The sequence below is a fragment of the Protomyctophum parallelum genome (assembly GCF_964188405.1).
Source record: "Protomyctophum parallelum genome assembly, chromosome: 15".
Classification (NCBI taxonomy): domain Eukaryota; kingdom Metazoa; phylum Chordata; class Actinopteri; order Myctophiformes; family Myctophidae; genus Protomyctophum; species Protomyctophum parallelum.
Window position 1 is genome coordinate 50126857 of NC_139710.1, and position 10051 is coordinate 50136907.

At 41.2% G+C, this 10051-nt stretch overlaps 1 long non-coding RNA gene across 1 annotated transcript; it reads right to left on the reverse strand.

The window, feature by feature from the left end:
• Positions 1–893: 893 nt before the first annotated feature.
• Positions 894–8833, reverse strand: LOC310872860. The gene is made up of 3 exons (XR_014570431.1): positions 8607–8833; positions 6990–7034; positions 894–1013 (listed from the first exon to the last, which is right to left on the reverse strand). It is a non-coding gene; the product is annotated as an uncharacterized lncRNA (long non-coding RNA).
• Between the last annotated feature and the right edge of the window lie 1218 nt (positions 8834–10051).

Here is a 10051-nt window from a genome sequence, read left to right on the forward strand (position 1 = left end):
GTGGACTTAGTCCTGTTCTAGTGTACTGCATGTTAGGACTCAGTCCTGTTCTAGTGTACTGCATGTGTGGACTCAGTCCTGTTCTAGTGTACTGCATGTTTGGACTCAGTCCTGTTCTAGTGTACTGCATGTGTGGACTCAGTCCTGTTCTAGTGTACTGCATGTGTGGACTCAGTCCTGTTCTAGTGTACTGCATGTGGACTCAGTCCTGTTCTAGTGTACTGCATGTGTGGACTCAGTCCTGTTCTAGTGTACTGCATGTTAGGACTCAGTCCTGTTCTAGTGTACTGCATGTGTGGACTCAGTCCTGTTCTAGTGTACTGCATGTTTGGACTCAGTCCTGTTCTAGTGTACTGCATGTGTGGACTCAGTCCTGTTCTAGTGTACTGCATGTGTGGACTCAGTCCTGTTCTAGTGTACTGCATGTTTGGACTCAGTCCTGTTCTAGTGTACTGCATGTGTGGACTCAGTCCTGTTCTAGTGTACTGCATGTGTGGACTCAGTCCTGTTCTAGTGTACTGCATGTGTGGACTCAGTCCTGTTCTAGTGTACTGCATGTGTGGACTCAGTCCTGTTCTAGTGTACTGCATGTGTGGACTCAGTCCTGTTCTAGTGTACTGCATGTTAGGACTCAGTCCTGTTCTAGTGTACTGCATGTGTGGACTCAGTCCTGTTCTAGTGTACTGCATGTGTGGACTCAGTCCTGTTCTAGTGTACTGCATGTGTGGACTCAGTCCTGTTCTAGTGTACTGCATGTTAGGACTCAGTCCTGTTCTAGTGTACTGCATGTGGACTCAGTCCTGTTCTAGTGTACTGCATGTTAGGACTCAGTCCTGTTCTAGTGTACTGCATGTGTGGACTCAGTCCTACCCTATTATTATTATTATTATTACCCTGAAGGCGGTCCAGACCTCTACAGAGTTCTTCCACAGATAAAGTGAGGGCAGTCCTGGGGGTCCCGGAGGCCCTGGCTCTCCTCTGCTGCCCTCCCGGCCCGCCAACCCCCGAGGGCCCTGTAGACGGGTATAGGTCAATGGATTACTGATGTACAGACGGGTATAGGTTAATGGATTACTGATGTACAGACGGGTATAGGTTAATAGATTACTGATGTACAGACGGGTATAGGTTAATAGATTACTGATGCACAGACGGGTATAGGTTAATGGATTACTGATGTACAGACGGGTATAGGTTAATGGATTACTGATGTACAGACGGGTATAGGTTAATAGATTACTGATGTACAGACGGGTATAGGTTAATAGATTACTGATGTACAGACGGGTATAGGTTAATAGATTACTGATGTACAGACGGGTATAGGTTAATAGATTACTGATGTACAGACGGGTATAGGTTAATAGATTACTGATGTACAGACGGGTATAGGTTAATAGATTACTGATGTACAGACGGGTATAGGTCAATGGATTACTGATGTACAGACGGGTATAGGTTAATAGATTACTGATGTACAGACGGGTATAGGTTAATAGATTACTGATGTACAGACGGGTATAGGTTAATGGATTACTGATGTACAGACGGGTATAGGTTAATAGATTACTGATGTACAGACGGGTATAGGTTAATGGATTACTGATGTACAGACGGGTATAGGTCAATGGATTACTGATGTACAGACGGGTATAGGTTAATGGATTACTGATGTACAGACGGGTATAGGTTAATAGATTACTGATGTACAGACGGGTATAGGTTAATAGATTACTGATGTACAGACGGGTATAGGTTAATAGATTACTGATGTACAGACGGGTATAGGTTAATAGATTACTGATGTACAGACGGGTATAGGTTAATGGATTACTGATGTACAGACGGGTATAGGTTAATAGATTACTGATGTACAGACGGGTATAGGTTAATGGATTACTGATGTACAGACGGGTATAGGTCAATGGATTACTGATGTACAGACGGGTATAGGTCAATGGATTACTGATGTACAGACGGGTATAGGTTAATAGATTACTGATGTACAGACGGGTATAGGTTAATAGATTACTGATGTACAGACGGGTATAGATCAATGGATTACTGATGTACAGACGGGTATAGGTTAATGGATTACTGATGTACAGACGGGTATAGGTTAATAGATTACTGATGTACAGACGGGTATAGGTTAATGGATTACTGATGTACAGACGGGTATAGGTTAATAGATTACTGATGTACAGACGGGTATAGGTTAGATTACTGATGTACAGACGGGTATAGGTTAATAGATTACTGATGTACAGACGGGTATAGGTTAATAGATTACTGATGTACAGACGGGTATAGGTTAATAGATTACTGATGTACAGACGGGTATAGGTTAATAGATTACTGATGTACAGACGGGTATAGGTTAGATTACTGATGTACAGACGGGTATAGGTTAATAGATTACTGATGTACAGACGGGTATAGGTTAATGGATTACTGATGTACAGACGGGTATAGGTTAATAGATTACTGATGTACAGACGGGTATAGGTTAATAGATTACTGCTGTACAGACGGGTATAGGTTAATAGATTACTGATGTACAGACGGGTATAGGTTAATAGATTACTGATGTACAGACGGGTATAGGTTAATGGATTACTGATGTACAGACGGGTATAGGTTAATGGATTACTGACGTACAGACGGGTATAGGTTAATGGATTACTGATGTACAGACGGGTATAGGTTAATATATTACTGATGTACAGACGGGTATAGGTTAATGGATTACTGATGTACAGACGGGTATAGGTTAATAGATTACTGATGTACAGACGGGTATAGGTTAATGGATTACTGATGTACAGACGGGTATAGGTTAATAGATTACTGATGTACAGACGGGTATAGGTTAATAGATTACTGATGTACAGACGGGTATAGGTTAATATATTACTGATGTACAGACGGGTATAGGTTAATAGATTACTGATGTACAGACGGGTATAGGTTAGATTACTGATGTACAGACGGGTATAGGTTAATAGATTACTGATGTACAGACGGGTATAGGTTAATAGATTACTGATGTACAGACGGGTATAGGTTAATGGATTACTGATGTACAGACGGGTATAGGTTAATGGATTACTGATGTACAGACGGGTATAGGTTAATAGATTACTGATGTACAGACGGGTATAGGTTAATAGATTACTGATGTACAGACGGGTATAGGTTAATAGATTACTGATGTACAGACGGGTATAGGTTAATAGATTACTGATGTACAGACGGGTATAGGTTAATGGATTACTGATGTACAGACGGGTATAGGTTAATAGATTACTGATGTACAGACGGGTATAGGTTAATAGATTACTGATGTACAGACGGGTATAGGTTAATAGATTACTGATGTACAGACGGGTATAGGTCAATGGATTACTGATGTACAGACGGGTATAGGTTAATAGATTACTGATGTACAGACGGGTATAGGTTAATAGATTACTGATGTACAGACGGGTATAGGTCAATGGATTACTGATGTACAGACGGGTATAGGTTAATAGATTACTGATGTACAGACGGGTATAGGTTAGATTACTGATGTACAGATGGGTATAGGTTAATAGATTACTGATGTACAGACGGGTATAGGTTAATGGATTACTGATGTACAGACGGGTATAGGTTAATAGATTACTGATGTACAGACGGGTATAGGTTAATGGATTACTGATGTACAGACGGGTATAGGTTAGATTACTGATGTACAGACGGGTATAGGTTAGATTACTGATGTACAGACGGGTATAGGTTAATAGATTACTGATGTACAGACGGGTATAGGTTAATGGATTACTGATGTACAGACGGGTATAGGTTAATAGATTACTGATGTACAGACGGGTATAGGTTAATGGATTACTGATGTACAGACGGGTATAGGTTAATAGATTACTGATGTACAGACGGGTATAGGTTAATAGATTACTGATGTACAGACGGGTATAGGTTAATGGATTACTGATGTACAGACGGGTATAGGTTAATGGATTACTGATGTACAGACGGGTATAGGTTAATAGATTACTGATGTACAGACGGGTATAGGTTAAAAGATTACTGATGTACAGAAGGGTATAGGTTAATAGATTACTGATGTACAGACGGGTATAGGTTAATAGATTACTGATGTACAGACGGGTATAGGTTAATGGATTACTGATGTACAGACGGGTATAGGTTAGATTACTGATGTACAGACGGGTATAGGTTAATAGATTACTGATGTACAGACGGGTATAGGTTAATAGATTACTGATGTACAGACGGGTATAGGTTAATAGATTACTGATGTACAGACGGGTATAGGTTAGATTACTGATGTACAGACGGGTATAGGTTAATGGATTACTGATGTACAGACGGGTATAGGTTAATGGATTACTGATGTACAGACGGGTATAGGTTAGATTACTGATGTACAGACGGGTATAGGTTAGATTACTGATGTACAGACGGGTATAGGTTAATGGATTACTGATGTAGACGGGTATAGGTTAATGGATTACTGATGTAGACGGGTATAGGTTAATGGATTACTGATGTACAGACGGGTATAGGTTAGATTACTGATGTACAGACGGGTATAGGTTAATGGATTACTGATGTACAGACGGGTATAGGTTAGATTACTGATGTACAGACGGGTATAGGTTAATAGATTACTGATGTACAGACGGGTATAGGTTAATAGATTACTGATGTACAGACGGGTATAGGTTAATAGATTACTGATGTACAGACGGGTATAGGTTAATAGATTACTGATGTACAGACGGGTATAGGTTAATAGATTACTGATGTACAGACGGGTATAGGTTAATAGATTACTGATGTACAGACGGGTATAGGTTAATGGATTACTGATGTACAGACGGGTATAGGTTAATGGATTACTGATGTACAGACGGGTATAGGTTAATAGATTACTGATGTACAGACGGGTATAGGTTAATATATTACTGATGTACAGACGGGTATAGGTTAATAGATTACTGATGTACAGACGGGTATAGGTTAGATTACTGATGTACAGACGGGTATAGGTTAATGGATTACTGATGTACAGACGGGTATAGGTTAATAGATTACTGATGTACAGACGGGTATAGGTTAATAGATTACTGATGTACAGACGGGTATAGGTTAATAGATTACTGATGTACAGACGGGTATAGGTTAATAGATTACTGATGTACAGACGGGTATAGGTTAATAGATTACTGATGTACAGACGGGTATAGGTTAATAGATTACTGATGTACAGACGGGTATAGGTTAATAGATTACTGATGTACAGACGGGTATAGGTTAATAGATTACTGATGTACAGACGGGTATAGGTTAATAGATTACTGACGTACAGACGGGTATAGGTTAATAGATTACTGATGTACAGACGGGTATAGGTTAATAGATTACTGATGTACAGACGGGTATAGGTTAATGGATTACTGATGTACAGACGGGTATAGGTTAATGGATTACTGATGTACAGACGGGTATAGGTTAATAGATTACTGACGTACAGACGGGTATAGGTTAATAGATTACTGATGTACAGACGGGTATAGGTTAATAGATTACTGATGTACAGACGGGTATAGGTTAATGGATTACTGATGTACAGACGGGTATAGGTTAATAGATTACTGATGTACAGACGGGTATATGTTAATGGATTACTGATGTACAGACGGGTATAGGTTAATGGATTACTGATGTACAGACGGGTATAGGTTAATAGATTACTGATGTACAGACGGGTATAGGTTAATAGATTACTGATGGAAAACCCATTAGAGGTGCTCCGATCCAAAGGCCAGGGATTTAAATCGGCCGATGTTCACTCCCCCAAATGACTCGATCGGTGATCGTCAATTTACCGGATCTGGAGAAAGCGATCTTTTATCTCCCATTTAAGTCAATCAGATAATACGGTTTAGCATCTTTGTGACAGGCCTAAACGTTCTCCCCTTCCTCCCCACATATACATCTTTGTGACAGGCCTAAACATTCTCCCCTTCCTCCCCACATATACAGCTTTGTGACAGGCCTAAACCTTCTCCCCTTCCTCCCCACATATACAGCTCTGTGACAGGCCTAAACGTTCTCCCCTTCCTCCCCACATATACAGCTTTGTGACGGGCCTAAACATTCTCCCCTTCCTCCCCACATATACAGCTTTGTGACAGGCCTAAACCTTCTCCCCTTCCTCCCCACATATACAGCTTTGTGACAGGCCTAAACCTTCTCCCCTTCCTCCCCACATATACAGCTCTGTGACAGGCCTAAACGTTCTCCCCTTCCTCCCCACATATACAGCTTTGTGACGGGCCTAAACATTCTCCCCTTCCTCCCCACATATACAGCTTTGTGACAGGCCTAAACCTTCTCCCCTTCCTCCCCACATATACAGCTTTGTGACAGGCCTAAACGTTCTCCCCTTCCTCCCCACATATACAGCTTTGTGACAGGCCTAAACGTTCTCCCCTTCCTCCCCACATATACAGCTTTGTGACAGGCCTAAACGTTCTCCCCTTCCTCCCCACATATACAGCTTTGTGACAGGCCTAAACATTCTCCCCTTCCTCCCCACATATACAGCTTTGTGACGGGCCTAAACGTTCTCCCCTTCCTCCCCACATATACAGCTTTGATGTGGGTTTTGTCGACAAAAGAAAATCGGCGAACGGTCCCAAAAAACGTGATCGGAGCACCCCTAAAGTCCATCGACCGAAATCATTGCACCTACTATATGCAACGATCAAACATTTTATAAATTGTTACCATCTTGCTATTACTGTAGCCAAATGTTTCTTTTTGTTAATTCGTTGTTGTAATTACAAACATATATTATGCATTCAAAAATATATTCACAAATATATAGTATTCATTCAGATATACTGTAAAATAACACAGGACATAAATAATGGTCATAATTAATTGATCATTACCGTGTCTCCTTTAAAGCCCAAATAGCCTTGTCTCCCAGCACATCCCTGTAAAACACACAAAGCCAGAAGTAGAGCCGTTTGTTACTATACACTTATAGACTATTGGCAGAACCTGGAAGAAGAACTGTTGTTTACTTGGCAATGTCACTAGTACGCAGATCTTTGAAAAGAGAGGGCTGTGTAAACCACACGCAGTACATTATTAATGCCATTACAGTTTGAAACATCTATTTTTGGTCTGTCATTTCTCAGGTTGGTCTGAAGAATCAGCGTGAGTCAGTGTCTCGAGGGTGGATTCGACCACATTGTTTGCACAGCATTTACTATAACCTTTCACTTAAAATATAGGCAGATTAAAGACGAGCGGTTTTAGGGTATTACATAATCTGCCAGGGAAAACTTTCTAACGTGAAGTTTCAGAGTTTTACGCCAATGCCGATGCTTGGATGTTTCACCGCTACTGTATAGTGACAAAGACTATCTGTTCGAAAGGCTTCCTAACAGAAACCTGCTTGTCCGCTGGGAAACTTGCTTTACCATTCTGGATCAGTGTTTTTGATTTTAGTTTTAGTCTCAGTCTCTTCAATAGTTTTAATTTAGTTTCAGTCACCTGGAATGTTATTCTAGTTTTACTCTAAAATGTATTTTGGCGGGCCTTGTTGCCGTCGTAATGAAATGAAAATAGGCGATCTAGAAGTTCACAACTGTGAGCTTGTAGATCTGCTATTTTCAGCATGCAACCAAGTGTAAAATGACTTATACTGGATCTCTCGTCCACTAGTCTCATCTTAGTAACGTCTTAGTTTAGTTTTTATTTGTTGACGAAATTGTCAGTATATTTAGTCTTAGTTTCAGTCATCATAGCTTAGTTTTCATTTGGTTTCCATTTAGTTTTCGTCAGTGAAAAAAGGTAGTCGACGAACATTTTTCCTCTTAGTTTTAGTCGACGAAATCAACACTGTTCTGGATGGTACTGTGTCATCTATAAAGGTTTGCCTATAGATACAGTACATCCAGCATACAAACAATGAACTATACTACTTATTAGTTTAGCCTTGCTTTACTTTATTTCCTTCAGTCATCTATAACTTTTTGAGTGGTGCAACCACTCCAAGGAACAGCAATGTCCGTGTTCACCTATGTGTGTTGGTTCACCTATGTGACGTTAATGAGCACCAGTATGACTATGAGTACCAGTAGGGGCGCTGTTGTGCCAGAAACAGAGAGAGAGAGACACTGTTGCCTGCTAATGAGAGAGAGAGAGAGAGAGAGAGAGAGAGAGAGAGAGAGAGAGAGAGAGAGAGAGAGAGAGAGAGAGAGAGAGAGAGAGAGAGAGAGAAAGAGAGGAGCGGGGGGGGGGGGGGGGAGTTGCACCACTCAGTTCACACGGGTGTGATATTCTTTTCTTTGTTGAGGTTGAACCGAATTATCAGTTTAGTGTCTGGGCTTTGTCTGAAGGGAGTTCCACTATCTGATACTTTGAAAACTCCTGGAGAAGAGTTTAACATATTTTAGGTTTAATCTTTGACCAAAAAATACGTCACTTCAAACAGGTTTTCACTTGGCTTGTGCACTAAACTGCACAAATAAATAAATAAATAAACACAGTAGTCTTACTCTTTTTCCCCATATCCCAGAACGTCCGGGAGAACCCCTCAGGAGCCGGTACTTTCTGTTGTCAGAACCGATAATGACATCACCTTCTTTGGGTCCCAAAGAGAGCGTACGGTGTCTCTGCTTAGGAGGACTAGGGGGCATCTCGTCCACACGGTTCCCCTCCGTTATGACTGGGGTTCCATGTTCCTTCACCAAAGCTATCACGTTCTCCTCCAGCAGAAAACTAATGTTGTGAGAAGAAGCCGCCTCCTCGTCAGACGTGTGTGGAATGGAATGGCGGGATGGGATGTCCAAATTGATGTTGTTGTTGTTGTTGTTACGTGTAGCCGCGGTGTAACTGTAAGCCCCGTCGTCCATCTCTGCGGCACTTTTTTCATTTAGGATTTGGACGGGCGGCGGGGATTCATCCACAGACTGTCTCACAGTCTCCAGAATCTCAGGTTCATCTACGTTCTCCTGTTCAACGGCAGCGCGGGAGGCTTTGTCTTCGTGTTCTGATAGAGCATCCTGAGAAGAGACAGAACATTTAATCAATGATATATCAGGTCACATGACCAGGAAACGGGCAACGGGAAGCGGGTAACAGAAATCTTTAGAGAAACCCAATGTTATGCAACGCAACGTCATGATTGAGAGGAACGTTCGTTACTAATTAAAGAAAGCAGCGCTTCTTTCACCCGACAGATATCACTATGTGATCATTTCTTGTTTTTGAGTTTTCTTCTTTCTAATTATTTGTTCGGCCCAAAAAATGGTTTATTGTCATCATTCGTCAACTCGGCTGTTGACTTTGTCTGAGGCTTACAGGTCTTTAACCCATTTAGACCCATTAGAGGACGATTCCACAAATGCCTTCTAAATCATGACAGTTTTCTGAAAAACACATGTTTCTATATTAGTGGTTCTCAAATTAGAACCACCCAGAAATGTTGTGAAATTGGCTGCCGACCGCCCCATCCAGGGACCTCCCCAGATAAGAAGCAAAGCTTTGAGTTAAAAATGTTCACTGTGAATGATATATTCAAAGATTTGCGCCACACAAAAAAAGTGCCGCGCTATGAGCTTGTGCTATGAGCTTGCTATGAGCTTGTGCTATGAGCTTGCTATGAGCTTGTGCTATGAGCTTGTGCTATGAGCTTGTGCTATGAGCTTGTGCTATGAGCTTGTGCTATGAGCTTGCTATGAGCTTGTGCTATGAGCTTGTGCTATGAGCTTGTGCTATGAGCTTGTGCTATGAGCTTGCTATGAGCTTGTGCTATGAGCTTGTGCTATGAGCTTGCTATGAGCTTGTGCTATGAGCTTGTGCTATGAGCTTGTGCTATGAGCTTGTGCTATGAGCTTGTAGCTCTGGCATTTTTCAATAGCTAAAGTATAACCTACCGTAATGCCTAAAACACCAAAATGGGTTGATCCCGCCCAGAACGGGTTAATACTAATAATAATAA